Below are 18,302 nucleotides of genomic sequence, written 5' to 3' on the forward strand. Positions count from 1 at the left end.
ACATTTAAAGCTGGGTAATCAATAACTTTTTAGTGTAAACTGTATTGTTTCACTGTATATCTAACCTATAATATTGTCAGCACAGTTGCACGGAACGTGCAAACATGGAGACAATGACACGTTATTCTACCATGAACGAATACGCATTATGTGTAACTACTGATTACTAATACATAAATTGTACACATTTTCCGTGGTTTTTTATGTACATAATAATCTTATAATTAGTGTTCTTACATGTAATCCAATAAATGTAAGATGTCACATTATAGACCGTATAATATAGGAAATGCGTTAACCTTTAAATATTCTCTTGTTAGTTTTGAAATTACCATAGTTCAGACGTATTCAAATATTTTACGTTTCTCTTAAAATACTCCATACGAGAGATAACTGAGCTAATGGGATGCGTGGCGCGCTACAAAAAATATATATTGTTACACCGTGATTTTAGAACTTACACATCGCAAAATTTAGTATTTTTATAGTTGTGGTAACTGGTATAGCCAAGTAATAAGTGTATAAATCCTTTATTGGGACCATACAACACAAAGGCATCAACTTTTAGTTATCAGACGAATATTTCATCAATTCATCTATCATAATTAATATCAATGTCCGAAACTTACATAGTCGTGAGAATAATGGTTTAAATAATTTTATATATGCATACATATAAATTGTACTGCCTATAAGTAATTAAGATTCTTGTGATTGTTGATCCTCTATCAGTTGAAAAACTGAAAACAATAAATAAATATAATGTTACCAAAACATTTTTAATTACATAGTTTTTGTTATTGAAATTGAACTAATTAATAGTTCACGCGAATACCTCTCATCAATGTTTTTATAAGAATCGTTTTATAAAAATCTTCAAACTAATCTAATCTTCAATCAGAAATCTTAAAAACGAATATCAATAAAGACTGGGAAAAGCTGTTCACTAACCGCAGATTTCAATTAACGCTCGCAATCGCTTTTTTAATCGATGGCGAAAATGGACCAATCAAAACAAAGATTTTTTGGACATGTTCATAAAGGGCTTATTTTGATTGATTTATTCTTGGGATCTACTGCAATATTAGGATCATTTATTGAAATCGATATTTTTAAAATATTCAAGCAAAAATTTAATTTTGTCACAAAGTCCATTTTTATAAAAATATTTTTAAGATACCACGAGGTATTAAAACTTACGGGGCGACAAAGGCGTATATTTTCCACGAAGCTGCTAAAATAGGGACATTAAAACCTTCCTTACTAAGGTTCGATGCGGAGTCTTCATAAGCGGAATACGCGGTACGGAAAGCTTTCTGACAGCCTATAGGTACTTAAATGAGCGCTACCTGCATAACTACGGTTTACCACTTCTCGGTGGACGTGCATTCCAATCACCGCTCTAAATTTTCCGACACACATACGAAAATAATAAATATTCATCACAGAAAAATAACATTGCTTCGTGACGATAGAATTCTGCACGATTTTTACCGAAACTGCGTAAGTCCAGGTGATACAGGATCGATGCCCCGTCCGATCACACCAATACTGTGCTGCTATTGCTATGACTAATCAGAAAACGACCTGACTTAACTTATGGGCAACCCTACTAGTCACCACATATCAAAGCGGTAAGGTGATATAACGGCAAAATAGATCCATGTTGCATCACTTCGACGCCAATTAGTCGTTACTCGTTAGAGTTGCCCTGTCGATAGAAGCCATTGAGTGAAAATGGCCACAAGTAAAAACATAAAAATATTATGACGGTATGGTATATCCAACTCCGTAATAATTTAAAATTTGATGACCACTTAAATATTACCATAAATATACCAACGCGAAATTTCCAGTATTATGCCAAAATCCTAAATTCCAACATTAAACCTGATCTTTCGGAGTTACGCCTATTCTAGCAAGATCAAAATTAGTGGAGCATTATTGATACTTACTATTGATGGAACTAATGCTTTTAGTATAGGGCATAACTACGATTTTTCTCTAGGATGTGAGCTATGTAGCAAACTGGCGCAAACAAAAAAAAACAAACTCACCGTAGTCAACGAAACACCTGCACCACGCGAGGCGCTATAGCTCTAAAGCGCAAGGCTATTTCTAGGGTCGCCAGAAGATTCTAAGGTGAGCACAACCTTTACTTTGCCGTCTACTGCTATCTGTGCCCACATTTATACAAAATTAAGTTTAAAACTTTAATAATAGGGATTTTATTTCGATACCAACTTATAACGTAAAGATTTGCATAATATTATAACGCCACTTACGTAGGATGTTTTACGGAAAATCCTATTAGATAGTACTAATGAAAAGGACATAAGCACATGAACTGCACGGTAATCGCACTTTATCGTAGAACGAATGGAACTCCCATTAAGTATAACATAGTGAAGGCGCCGACAAAACCGGACCAGTTCACAAGTGGCAAAGAACACATAAATAAACAAATGGTGCACTACAAATATCCTGGCAACATTACCATTGATTAGAAATTACATTGTCCTATGTCTAAATTAGATGCGTGATGTGGCTTAGATGATGAAATATACAATCTTTTACTTAATTAATAACTAACGTTAGTAATAACACTACGAAATACGTATTAGTTTATTTGTCAGGAATTCTCAAGCCAAATTGTGGATACAATGTGTAATATAATTATTATAAAGGGAAATCAATAAACTTTAAATATATTGGTATGTAGATTATTGCTCAGTACAATGAATTATAATAATTTAGTAACCTAGGCTTCGTCCAGATAAAACAGCTAGCACGGCGATATCGACGGCCTCACAATATTAAACGTCGAATTAAAAAAAAATGTTGAAGAGAAAGTCGAAAATCCCTAGTCCTACACAATCTTCCAGGGATCCCTAGTAATAACTATAGGAACGGCTGGATTTATTTTCTGCGTGCTTTTTATATTAGGATGAATCAAAATATTCTTAGATATGCATATTCGAATTGTTTTTGGCGGTGATTTAATATTTGTTTTGCAGTGACAATCACGTCATGAACTATATTTAATAATGATGCTTTAATAGTCAAAAAAAACTATTTAATGTGGAGAATATAAGTAAGTTTCGAAAGTGGTATTCTAAATGTATTATTTTGAGAAAGATTATATTAAAAAATAAATATGTTTTTTTCAAATTTCTGATTGTTTATTTTTAATAGTGTTATGAAGAAGAAGCTAACCTTCAACTCTCAAAAGGCTAATTGTAATATATTCAAAAAACAGAAACTTAGTAAAGAAAATGTTTATTATAATAACTATCAGTTAAAATTCCGTTAATTCACGCAGTAAACACAGACTAAGACGAAATGTTAACTGCCGTTCGGTAACATGCAATTAAACGCGATATTAGCCGAGATACTTCAAAAATTATAATATTACGATATAATAATCATTTGCGTCAGAATTTGATCTACTACTATCCAAGTGAAATACTTAATGTAATCCATTTGTTAAGGGGTTTTAAGGATCAAATTGCAACCAATATTGCCCTAGCGATTGTATCCTATAACTAGAGCAAGAGTTTTCCGTCCTGATTTTGTAAATCATCACTGCCTATACCATATGTTGGCTTTCGTAATAAAAATAGATAAAACCTTGGCTGAGCGCACACCTATGAATTGTACTAAAAACACCAGTCCGAGCAATGGTTCTGGAATTAAAAGCACACTACCGGATACACATATTTGCATCATTATCATCTCTTTCATACCAAAAAACTCAGTGTCTGTTATTCTGACATGTTTATGAAACATACATGTGTATCAACTAAACACAAGAACATAAATATTTTAGTATAATATAGAATATAAATATTTACATGCATAGAAATATTCAGTGGTACTTCATTAAATAAATCAATATCAAGACACTATGGAGAGCTGAAGTTCGAGCCTTTTCATTAATTGTCCGTAAAATGGATCCTACTTTACCTGTTACTCCAAATTCTTCAAATTATTATTAAGCGGAAAATGGTACGAAAAACTTCCTCAAAATTTAGTTTTGAGAGCCTGATACAGGTTATTAGGTCGTATAGGTTAAACAAAAAACAATAATTATTAATCCTATAACTATAGAAACTAGAGGAAAACAGGCAAATGTGTGTGTTCGAGACTTATTTGTACTCATTCATTTCCAAGAATTAGATTAGTACATAAAAGACTGTTGAACATTTAATACCATAGCACTTTTAGTACGTATACTAACAACTGACTCATCAGTCATATATAAATAGATGCTCACAAATAAACTCAAAGTATAAGACAAAATTTTAATATTATTACAGTTTAATATTTTATTAAAGTTCTATCTATCAATTTCATAAATGAACTAGCTAAGTGTACACTAAAAATAAACAACAACTCTAAATGTAGGTCCCAAACGGTGCGTGGGAATTGTAGAGAGTAAGAACACATCGTAAAAAGTTCCGCGGACACCTGTTGCGCCACTGAGGGGCAAAAACAGAGGCAAGGGTCGCGAGACAGCCACTTTCTGGGACTTCTACACCGCATCGGACATTTGTCCCACCGCCGAGCCGAGTCGATTTGCCCGTCGCATAAAAAATAAACGACCGATAACACCACTCCCAGGTTAAAAAATCAACGAAAACATCATTTCTAACTATGATCTATAGCATTACCATAAAAATAATTTGTTACATTTCACAAAATCTGTTTGTTTTGAAAGATTGTTTCTATGACTAACTGTCATTGGCTTTGCCCCAGTGGTGTAAGACTAAATATAATAATAGCCACGTACCAAAAATCGTTAAATAGTATCTTTATTTTAATCGGGTCTTCTTTAGTGTTTGTTTAAAAAAAAATAAGTTAGGCAAGTCCTTTTTCAGTGTCCAAGCTTTTACCGTACAAACTCTACCAAAATCTGTTTAGTATTTTAAAAGTAACAACACAACAGACTGGCAGTTTTTCTTTCGTTGTTATGATATCGGTATGAGTAATACTTGCTTTATAATATTGTGTTTTGTCAACAAAGCAACAATGGAAGCTGCTGCTTTCCAGTACGCACTCGTCGAACCAATTCGCAAATCGTATGTACGTTTAATAAAGATATAAGTAAGACTGCACAACGCGTATTGTTCATAAATCTCCTAAACATACGTGTTATTACAAGTTACAACGAATTGGTCGGATTTAATGAAAAGAAAAATAATCATATGAGTCGGCCGAGAACGGTCGAGCGCGTACGGAGAGAAGCCCGCGCGGCGCGGCGTGCGGGCGCGGCTGCGAGATCAACGCGCGATACACTATAAACAGCATGTCGCTCAGTTGTACAGGCGAGCATAATGTGTCAAATACAACATAGATATTCAAACACTCATATTATCAATCCAACCATCTAGAATCACGAAGTACACATATCAACTGGCACCTATCATTTTCACACTTTGTTCTACTTGCACACTATCCTTTTCTTATTATCCCCATTCATTAAAAAAGATGTCAGGGTGAAGTTAAACAGAACATTTTCTTTAAACGATTAATGACCTGGGTCACTAAAGTGGGATGCAATGTAGAAGCGTCAAATTGGATGAATGCAATACTGAACAGTCACAACGTAGCGCCGCGCCGCGCCTAACCGGGAGCATCGAACAAAACAAAACAAAAAACTGTAATGAGAGATCGCTTCCTGCGCCGGGCGAGGCCTCTACGATATTCAGCTACATGCCCGTCTCCCATCTTAAACACTTTTTATATAAATAGTAATAAAGTTAAAGAATGTTTTCGTTGCGTAAAATTACATTAAGAAACGAATAAACAAACCCGCTCGATTTGTTTGACTTTGAAGAACAACTTTATATGCAATACAAAGATAAAATTATAGTCCTATTGCGGGACTGGCGCAAACAGTACATTTGTATATCAATGTAACATACCATCCCAAAAGGTAATTTAGAAATATTTATAACCGACTACGTAGTAAGTATGTACTTACACGACCAGACGATTACTGGGAATTAATGTAAGGTAATTTTTTCCTCCAGGTTTTTTCAAAATTGTCTTTTAAATATTAAAAAGGATACTTATACTTCAATTGCCTTTATCTATGTACTGTGAAACCTCAGTTACTTACAAAATATTTCTTAGAAGTATATAAAATACGTAGATACTACGCATCCGCTAAAGTATTTTTGGCATCTCGTACGAAATCCACCTTTTGTCCGAGAATATTTAAAGCAAAAACGCACACAAACAGATACACTACGATATTTATATTACCAATATTCGGTACATTTGACAATATTGTTATATGAAGAACATGATTTGAATCTCACAACTATATACAGTTAGTCACAAAAGTAGCTGCCACAAATAAAAATAAATAAATTGCGTATAAACTTTTGTGGTCCTATATATACTCAATTTGTATTACTACTATTAATTTCAAGGTGTTTACTTTTAGATGAAAAATAATATTTAGTATTATTTTATTGTTTTTATTAAAAAGCTAAGAAATGAAATCGAACGATTAGTGACCTGGTACACTGTCGGCTAGCGAGCGATTTCATTGCGCTGCGAATAGGCGGCAAGTTCGCTGCGCTTCCACTCCGCTGTGAATTCGCTCGCATTTCACTAGTGTGATAAGAGCCTTATTTTGTATGTGACTTGTGACTCATAAAATAACGCAGAACGTGTTCCGCAACCATTGTTTTTACAATGGAAATAAAAACATACGCCGCTTGCTGTCTCTCTCTAAATAGGGATACTTGTTATTGTTCATTTAGACGAGCTCCTGTTGTAGAGTTGAAATAGGATACAAAAATCATTTCTCGTCAATAAAAAATCAGATAGAAATAAAATATAGGAGGTAAAGCTTGACGTGTTTTGGTCACAATCCACCGCTCTTGTCGGACAGAGCAATCAAACGTATTAAACGTATACACCGGATGCATGTTGCTACATTACGTCACTCACTTTCTCTTATTAGTCATTACAGATCTTGGACTCTTACATCTCGGGTAAGAAACAGCTTTCGGAAGAGATTCCAAATTTAAAAATATCGTCAGTAATAATATGTAAGTATTGTAGTTAGCCCTTAAGATAATTTGGGCATAATCGGAAAGTGTAAATTTATTACGTGTGTTTCTTTGTGCGTATATGAGCTTGTATCTCCGCTCAGCGCGAGCGAACGGGTCATGTGTTGTCATGGTTAATACACAAACGAGTTTATATATACGCATTACGCATATAATGCAGGCACCATACAATATAGTATTTAAGAGCTCGTTTTGGCCCTGAAAACTTTAGGTTTGTACCTATAATAAGTGAAAATTAACGGAAAAAGTAATGTAGCTGAGGAACAACAATGTGGAAAATGGAAACATTGTCAAGCGTAAATACTATTGTATCTATAGTGATACCCACGGCCATGACTCAGATTTTGTCCGCACAGACAACAAATAAACGATTTTTAACTCTGTAGATAAGATTATAAAAACGTCCCTTATCAGTACTACGCTCGCCGCTGTACGTCATTTCTTTCTTCAAATACACTACATATTATATCAGATAAACAGGGTTAATATTACAAAATATTAGTTATAGCAATTTCATCATGTCCTATTGAATAGCCAACTAAAATGATTGTAGCTCTCGTAAAAAATATGATATTATATAGGGTATCCGCCGGCAAATTGTCGATTATAAAAAATATTTTATTAAATCGGCATTCGCACACACACATCATCACGCATTTATCCCAGAAGAGGTATGCAGAGGCGCAATCAGCGCACCCACTTATCGGCAAGTGTGTTCCGTTCCCTGATGCGATAGGGCGCGAGCTTCTCGCCATATAGGGCTCAAATTTCAGACTCCAGGGCTATACTGAGCAGAAAAACCTAAATATAACTTTACCCGACCTAGGATTCGAACCCAGGACCTCAGAACGCTCTCGTACCGCGCATGCAGTACAACTACGCCACCGAAGCAGTCGGCGTTCATATTTAATAAAAAATAAGTAATACTTTAACAGTTTAGTACCTATTGCGGATTTTTTCATAGCCATTAATGTGATGGAGCACACCACACTGCACCGTTTTTGTTTCATTTATTAAGACGTCTATCTTCCTGCTATTCCATTTTGTTTGAACACTATGCGAATTTAAATTCAAGAATCAGCCAATGGACATCCGTACATACCACCAGCTAGCCACCTAGTTAGTTCCAAACGTCATCCATTGTTAATCATTTAGATTTCACCGGCTGGTTAAATTTAATAATGTAGATTCTACCATTCAGGAGATGGTTTGTGAAAAAGCAAATTTAAAGTAACCTTAAAGATAAAACCAAAAAGAATGAAGACACACACTTAAAAAATATTTGAACTAAATATTGGTGTTTTAAAACTAAATAACGGTGAAGGAAAACATCGTGAGGAAACCTGCACATCTGAGAAGTTCGCTATAGGAATTTCGAAGGTGTGTGAAGTTCACCAATCCGCACTAGGCCAACGTGGTGGACTAAGGCGTAATCCCTCTCAGTAGTAGAGGAGGCCCGTGCTCAGCAGTGAGCAAGTATATAATACAGGGCTGATATTATTATTATTAATATTATATTGGTGTTTTATAAACGTTAGCTTTAACGACTGCCTTTAAGGTATGAATCCACTCGCATTAAAACCTCAGTTTACTTGCTATTTGGAATATGTATTTGCTATTTGGAAGCACTGGCGAACCGGGCGACAAATTTAGATAGCTGGAGTATGTAACTTTCATTCCAACTAAAACGTTCATATTCTCGGAACACATGTGCCTAATATTAAAAATGAACGGACTCTGGACTCGTTCTGCCTCTGAACTGTTTAAATGATTTATATGAAATAAAACTGAACTAGTGAGGACGTAGAACTTAAATTATTTTATTAAACTATTCTAATATGCGTAACCCATAACATGTATAGCAAAATATTGTTTTAACTGCGTATGACACAGATCAGTTTCATTCTTTCAGTATATAATAATAATCTTTTCCTATCTTTTTCATAAGTATATTGATTGATCTTTACTCCTTACACGTGGTAAATGATATTTAGAAAAGCGCGATACGTTCAAAGCGCTGTGAAATAGTGCCCGCAGTGGAACGGGTGACTAGCTGTGAACTATTGACATATAAAAAAGTAAAAAAAAATTTTTAAGTTAAACGGTTTTATATTGCAGATAAATGTACTAAAAGCTAAAAAATAATTTCATGGATACAGTCATCGGTACCAATATGTATACATTGTTATATTTTCAAAATAAAGTAACTCGTAACCTACCCACTTTCTGGAAATATCTATGGTCACATAAATTCCTAAAATGCAATATACATTTATGTAAACACCTATGACAAAAGATGTCATTTTTAAATATACAAATTTTAAACATATGCATCGATTAAACTAAAATAAAATCGTGGGGCACGTCCAATATCCAAAACTATCAAAGATTATCTTAAAGTTATCATTTCATTATTCAATGAATATGATACAGTTAATCCCAAGGTCATCCAAAAATCATTTAAAGTGGACGTGCCCCACGATTTTATTTTAGTTTAATCGATGCATATGTTTAAAATTTGTATATTTAAAAATGACATCTTTGTCATAGGTGTTTACATAAATGTATATTGCATTTTTAGGAATTTATGTGACCATAGATATTTCCAGAAAAGTGGGTAGGTTACGAGTTACTTTATTTTGAAAATATAACAATGTATACATATTGGTACCGATGACTGTATCCATGAAATTATTTTTAGCTTTTAGTACATTTATCTGCAATATAAAACCGTTTAACTTAAAAATTTTTACTTTTTATTTTTAAGTTTTTAGTTTTTATTTCTCATTCTATTCAATTCATTGAGTGCCTCATTATTGCAAGGTTTCTTGCCTGTTAGTTTATTGCAGTTAAACTCTTCAATACGTAATCCCTCCAAAGATCTCACTCTACTAAGAGCAACGTAGGCTTGGCCTTCCTCAAATAGTTTAGCGCCTAAGTATACGACGGCGTGATCCACAGTGCTGCCCTGCATTTTATGCACCGTGGAAGCCCATGACAATTATTCGTCTTTCAGCCGTCCCGTAATTAAATTTGGCTGGAAACTGTATGGCTTTCGGGTGTATAAGATGTACGCCGTCTCTTGCAAAGTCGATTCGAACCGAAGGTACGTCTGTTGCGTACATCTGAGTTCGACGAAATAGGGGCCAAACGATTTCGTTGATATATCCTATAGTACCATTAACTAATCCCTTTGAAACGTCAATATTGGACCGCAACATCACTTTTGCTCCCACAAATATTTCTAACTAGCTTTTACCCGCGGCTCCGCCCGCGTTATAAAGTTTTTCAGGCTAAAGGTTTCCGTTATAAAAATCACGCTATATATTTTCCCGGGAGCCTATGTTCTTCCCAGGGTCTCAAACTGTCTCCATACCAAATTTCATCTTAATACGTTGGGTAGTTTTTGAGTTTAACACGTTCAGGCAGACAGATGCAACTTTGTTTTATAATATATTTTTGTATAACTTTTTAAGAGGAACAATCCCGTCATATGTCATTGTTGCATAACTTTAACCGTTTACGCAGCCGCACGCAACGGAAGCTCTCAAACCTAATAAATTTTCTGTCTTTGCAAAATGTTTCATTACTGCTCCGCTCCTATTGGCCATAGCTTGACAATATATAGCCTATAGCACTCCACGAACAAAGGGCTATCCAACACAAAAATAATTTTCAGTTTGACCCGGTAGTTCCTGAGATTAGCGCGTTCAAACAAACACACAAACAAACTCTTCAGCTTTATATAATAGTATAGATTCTGCTGGTAAGCCCCCAGTCTTATTGATATCAGCTGGTATTAGTGTTTCTGTTTCTTTTTTGTGTTTTTTGTATTTTTTTTCTGCTTTTTTTGTGTTTTTATTTTTGTAGAATTTGTTGTTACCATTTTGTTCCCACGAGGACTGGACATTTTTACGGTCGACCCGACCAGAGGTCCAATAGAGGGGTAAGGCTATGTACAACAAGATGTGCCTGAATCTTGAGGGGAAAACGCTAACGACATACCATTTTTATCCACCCTAATGCCATACAGTTCTCGACAGGATACCAGATCTTGACTTGGGTGGGAGATTCATATTGTAATTTTGTATAGTATACTGTATTATACTTACCAAGCCCTTTATTTTGATACCCATATTGATGGGATTGAAAACTACATTATCCGCCATTTTGTAGCAGTGGCCATCTTTGATTTTGATTTTGTATAGTGCACTGAATTCTACTTGACAAGCCCTTTCATTTGATACCCATATTGATGGGATTGAAAAACTAAGTTGTCCGCCATCTTGTAGCGGCGGCCATCTTGGATTCACAATAATATTGAATATGGATAATTGTATTGTCACCAGAATCAAAGGCGTATACCAAATTTCAGATCAATCGGTTAACGGGAAGAGGGTTAAATTTCAATTACCAAATTTGACCCAAACAAACAAACGGGGTGAGCTAAATAAAACCGTTTAATAAAAAAGTAAAAAAAAATTTTTAAGTTAAACGGTTTTATATTGCAGATAAATGTACTAAAAGCTAAAAAATAATTTCATGGATACAGTCATCGGTACCAATATGTATACATTGTTATATTTTCAAAATAAAGTAACTCGTAACCTACCCACTTTCTGGAAATATCTATGGTCACATAAATTCCTAAAAATGCAATATACATTTATGTAAACACCTATGACAAAAGATGTCATTTTTAAATATACAAATTTTAAACATATGCATCGATTAAACTAAAATAAAATCGTGGGGCACGTCCAATATCCAAAACTATCAAAGATTATCTTAAAGTTATCATTTCATTATTCAATGAATATGATACAGTTAATCCCAAGGTCATCCAAAAATCATTTAAAGTGGACGTGCCCCACGATTTTATTTTAGTTTAATCGATGCATATGTTTAAAATTTGTATATTTAAAAATGACATCTTTTGTCATAGGTGTTTACATAAATGTATATTGCATTTTTAGGAATTTATGTGACCATAGATATTTCCAGAAAGTGGGTAGGTTACGAGTTACTTTATTTTGAAAATATAACAATGTATACATATTGGTACCGATGACTGTATCCATGAAATTATTTTTTAGCTTTTAGTACATTTATCTGCAATATAAAACCGTTTAACTTAAAAATTTTTTTTTACTTTTTTATTTTTAAGTTTTTAGTTTTTATTTCTCATTCTATTCAATTCATTGAGTGCCTCATTATTGCAAGGTTTCTTGCCTGTTAGTTTATTGCAGTTAAACTCTTCAATACGTAATCCCTCCAAAGATCTCACTCTACTAAGAGCAACGTAGGCTTGGCCTTCCTCAAATAGTTTAGCGCCTAAGTATACGACGGCGTGATCCACAGTGCTGCCCTGCATTTTATGCACCGTGGAAGCCCATGACAATTATTCGTCTTTCAGCCGTCCCGTAATTAAATTTGGCTGGAAACTGTATGGCTTTCGGGTGTATAAGATGTACGCCGTCTCTTGCAAAGTCGATTCGAACCGAAGGTACGTCTGTTGCGTACATCTGAGTTCGACGAAATAGGGGCCAAACGATTTCGTTGATATATCCTATAGTACCATTAACTAATCCCTTTGAAACGTCAATATTGGACCGCAACATCACTTTTGCTCCCACAAATATTTCTAACTAGCTTTTACCCGCGGCTCCGCCCGCGTTATAAAGTTATTTTTCAGGCTAAAGGTTTCCGTTATAAAAATCACGCTATATATTTTCCCGGGAGCCTATGTTCTTCCCAGGGTCTCAAACTGTCTCCATACCAAATTTCATCTTAATACGTTGGGTAGTTTTTGAGTTTAACACGTTCAGGCAGACAGATGCAACTTTGTTTTATAATATATTTTTGTATAACTTTTAAGAGGAACAATCCCGTCATATGTCATTGTTGCATAACTTTAACCGTTTACGCAGCCGCACGCAACGGAAGCTCTCAAACCTAATAAATTTTCTGTCTTTGCAAAATGTTTCATTACTGCTCCGCTCCTATTGGCCATAGCTTGACAATATATAGCCTATAGCACTCCACGAACAAAGGGCTATCCAACACAAAAATAATTTTTCAGTTTGACCCGGTAGTTCCTGAGATTAGCGCGTTCAAACAAACACACAAACAAACTCTTCAGCTTTATATAATAGTATAGATTCTGCTGGTAAGCCCCCAGTCTTATTGATATCAGCTGGTATTAGTGTTTCTGTTTCTTTTTTGTGTTTTTTGTATTTTTTTCTGCTTTTTTGTGTTTTTATTTTTTGTAGAATTTGTTGTTACCATTTTGTTCCCACGAGGACTGGACATTTTTACGGTCGACCCGACCAGAGGTCCAATAGAGGGGTAAGGCTATGTACAACAAGATGTGCCTGAATCTTGAGGGGAAAACGCTAACGACATACCATTTTTATCCACCCTAATGCCATACAGTTCTCGACAGGATACCAGATCTTGACTTGGGTGGGAGATTCATATTGTAATTTTGTATAGTATACTGTATTATACTTACCAAGCCCTTTATTTTGATACCCATATTGATGGGATTGAAAACTACATTATCCGCCATTTTGTAGCAGTGGCCATCTTTGATTTTGATTTTGTATAGTGCACTGAATTCTACTTGACAAGCCCTTTCATTTGATACCCATATTGATGGGATTGAAAAAACTAAGTTGTCCGCCATCTTGTAGCGGCGGCCATCTTGGATTCACAATAATATTGAATATGGATAATTGTATTGTCACCAGAATCAAAGGCGTATACCAAATTTCAGATCAATCGGTTAACGGGAAGAGGGTTAAATTTCAATTACCAAATTTGACCCAAACAAACAAACGGGGTGAGCTAAATAAAACCGTTTAATAAAACCGTTTAAAAAGCGCCCAGCGTCGGCACGGAACACGAGTTGTCAAGAGCCGTTTGACACAAAGTACGGACTGCGGACATTGTACCGCAATACGCGGGTCGCGGTCGCCACCTTGTGAGCGCTTACTAAATTATTTCTCAATACAGAATATAGTTTCTCACCTCCCACTAACTTCACGTGACATCGCCGAAATATTATAAATTCTGCTGTAAAAATTGGCTAATAGTCACAAAATGGAGTATTTTGTTTGCTTTAACGTCGAGTCTTTCCAATGATACTAAATAATATTAATACAGAATCTCTGGGTAAATACCAATGGGCCCAGAGAATTGTAAGGCGTAATTGATTGCTTTTGTACTTAGGATAACATGTAATATATTGACTGGTGGTAGGTCCGCAAGAGTGGAGTAGTATATGCAAGAGTCCGCTTGGGTAGGTATCACCGCAATGTCTATTTCTGCCGCCAAGCAGCATTGTGTAATCACCCGTGTGTTCTGATTTGATGTACATTGTAGCTAGTACATAAAAGACTTAAAAGACATAAAAGACTTAACATCTCATGACTCTAGATGGAGAGGGCAGTGGAATACCAAACAATATTTTGTAATTAAAGGTATTTGATGGTGGTTCTACTCTGTATGGACGGCCGTATCGCTCACAAACAGGCGAACGACATGCTCGTCTCATCATTCAAAGCAAAAAAAAGTCCGATTACATTCACATCAATTGAAATTGTTAGTCAAGATTACATTAATTAGCAATCGCAATGACATGATTACTTTTGTGAGTGCGTTATATCATGTTAGTTGTCATAAAATAATATTTATAGTATTTTACTATACTGCCTAAAATTAGATTTTCCGAGTTTACAAGTCTAATTTAAATTAAAAATATGTTTTAAAAATCTGACTATCTGTATCTATCCAATAGTCCGTATCCATCCACTGCTGAGTACAGGAATTCTCTTTGTCGCGCCACTCTTCTCTTAGGCACTTGCATGTTCGCCGGCATACTGCGCGAGGTCATCTGGCCATCGAGCTAGTATTCTGCCTATACTCCTTTGGCCGTTTCTCTGGTACCACTCGGTGGTTACTTTGATCGACCTGCCATCGTCCCGTCTAGCCAAGTGTCCCGTGTCCGTGACGTGAATTTCGAAAATCTGACTACTAATATAAAACTGGCAATAATATGTGTCATAAATTCTGCTCAATTTCTTGTTTTATCTCAATTTACATACCTATATGGAAAACAAAGTTATCCTAATAAATAAAGTAATCGATTACCAATTAGGATTACAAAATTATAATTGTCTCATTACAAATTACGAAATGTGATTGTAATCGCAAATCAATTTTAGAAATACTTTTCCGAGTAATTTCTAATCGTAATCCCAATTATATTTTATAATATTAATCGTTATTTTTAGTTGATACATACAATTAACCTTCCCATGTAATTACATAGTTTATTCTGTTCAGTAACAAATCATATGTATACACAAAGCATGTAGCTAAAACAAATGACCACACAATATTACTCATACTCTGTTACAGAAGAGGGAGACCTTGCTCGCCTAAGATGTCAGTTATTGCTGCATATTACATATTTAACAAGTACCTACATACATAGATAATATTGTCGTCGTTAATGTAACAATAACGCGAATATGTACTTATTTTATTTTAATTCACTTAATAAATAGAAAAACAAAAAAATATTGCACACATTTTCTTTTTCGTTAATCGAATTAGATAACGATCATTGTATGGGTAATATTTAATTGTTAGAATTACAAGTATGGAGATTTTCTTCAATCGGAACAACATTTTTTTTAATCTCTCATATAATGTGCGTAAAATTCATATTCGATGTATCATAATATAAGTAACGATATATAACGTAATCTACAGTTACAAAATATGTAAAAGTAATGTCGCTAAGCTAACACAAGCAGGCACTCACGGGCCTATAAGCAACAAGTATACGTTCGCTATTCTCCTCACTTCTCATCATGAAACCAAAAGCATTAAGTACGAAATTTATATATGTTTAAATTTAATTAGTTTATTATGTGTAAAAAAACAATATTTTCACGCATGTACATTACATTAAGCACAACCAATATTTTGTACGTAACAGGCAATTAATTAAAAATACTTGAAATAGGTACGGTGTACTCGAACACGGCGGTCAAACCGCTTGAACTGGATCGCACCACCGCCACTATCATATACGAATATATGAGAGCGATCCATTGTCTCACACAAGGCCAAAGCGGGCAGCACGGCGGCAAAAACTATTACACCGACGCTGCACTGGACACGTTATTGTAATTATAATAAACCACAGTTGTTTTGACAGCCGACTATCATCGTCATCGAAGTTCTCTCAATAACTTTTTAATGTTTATTTTATAACTCAAGTTCAAGTATTCTCAAATTAAGAAAATAATAAAGTTCCTAGTAAATTAATTTATTTGCTAAATACAAAAGACCTGGCGCTTGGGAGGATTTGAACGAGTAAAACGATATATTCTCGTAAAAAAGATCTGGACGCAGCGCTGTGTCCACAATTGAAAATTAGAGTCCCGTTTTTGCGGTGACTCAAACAGTTCTGTTACTTTGTGCGCCCTATCGCAAAGAGCATAAAGCTCTCTACAAAAGAGATAGAGTCTATATTAGAATAATTGTGAAGCGACATGTGTTAACTCTGCGACGCAAATCTCGACTAATTGACTCTCAATGAACGAGGTGAATAGCCAGTGATCCGAGGTCCACTTACGGTATAAGTGAATTACGGGATTCATTGTTATGTGTTTTGTAATGAGGTAAATTAATATTGTAGACACTCCTTAACGAATTAATCATACTTAACAGCTATTATGTACATAACATACAAAATTATACAAGTTCTTTACTGTGTTTACGAAAAAAGTTGTTAAATTCACTAAGTAAGCTCTTCCTATACCATTTTATATTAAAAGAAGATCACAAAAAAGCCCGAGTTAAACATTCAGCGAATGACAAATTTGTTTTATTTTTTCTTTTTCTCTTTCAAAAACATGTCATACACACATTTAAAATATTTTATCATAATAGCACTGATGAGTAATATTAGCTACTAAGAGTGCTAGGAAGCAAGAATGCAGGATGTATTCAGTAAGAGCCCGTAACCTCTAGTCATGGGCTAGGTGTAAAACCTACAAGTTACAAGTACAAACGGAACATCGTTCGTCATCGCATTAGTTCCATGCTTTTATGTTCACTATACTTTAAATTCTATTTCAAAATTTTGTGGGTAGGTACAGAAGGTACTGGTTTCATTGACACAAACTTAAGAAAACGAATATATATAATTTTAAAACTAAACGTGATTTGTAACAGCTCAGTTTCCTCCTGTAGGTCGTTCAACATTTAATAACGTATTTAGCTCATAGAGGATCGCGCCCATCTATTGTCTCAATTGACTTTATGCCCCATACTAGTGGCCAAAAATCTCCGGGCATTGTGTAAGACATCCGCTGAACACAAGATTTAACAGAATTGCGAACTCCCAAGGAAGTGGTAATTTAAATACTTACTTATGAGTAACCACTTATAATTATTAATGTCATTTTAATAACTGGGGTAAAAACATTATTAAAATTAAAAATCGTATATTTTGGATTTTAGGATCGTGTTGGAAATATTATATGACGTGATATACAAGGTCATTTTGACATAGTGTCAATAAAAACTAAACTACATACTCGTCTTTAGTAGTTTAGTGCGAATATGTCGTAGGCGTGAGTGTATTTCTGACTGAAAGTGTGATGTTACCGTTGCAACAAATTCTTTTAGGGGATAATAGTGGCTTGTAAAAGTAAAATTATTTTTTATTCCTTTTTAATTTGTTCGTAATTTATATTTTTTTATTTTACATCTACAATTCGAACTACTTATTGTAGTGTTATTTTCACGAAGAGAAGTGAGTTGTTTCATTTACTAATGCAATATCAAAATGACCCTGAATATAAGATAATTGACCAAGACGTTTTTAAGGACATTACAAAAGAATATTATGCATTGTAAGGCGACCTCGAGCCCCTCGCACTGAGCTAATGGAAAGACTTCCACCAGGAATGGGACAATCTGAGAGAGATTTATTTCCTACAATGAATATATCTACTAAAGTTGATTTTTTAATGGATGGACGTATATAACCCTATATAATAATATAGGGTTATTAATAAACAGGAACTGTTATAGCGGGATTCGCCCATAATAATGTTTTCGTATAGGCGTACTTGTTTAACGTAATGATCAAAACAAGTGTACTCATGACGTGTCGACTGTCGTTTCTCG

Source organism: Manduca sexta, chromosome 27, assembly GCF_014839805.1.
Source record: "Manduca sexta isolate Smith_Timp_Sample1 chromosome 27, JHU_Msex_v1.0, whole genome shotgun sequence".
Classification (NCBI taxonomy): domain Eukaryota; kingdom Metazoa; phylum Arthropoda; class Insecta; order Lepidoptera; family Sphingidae; genus Manduca; species Manduca sexta.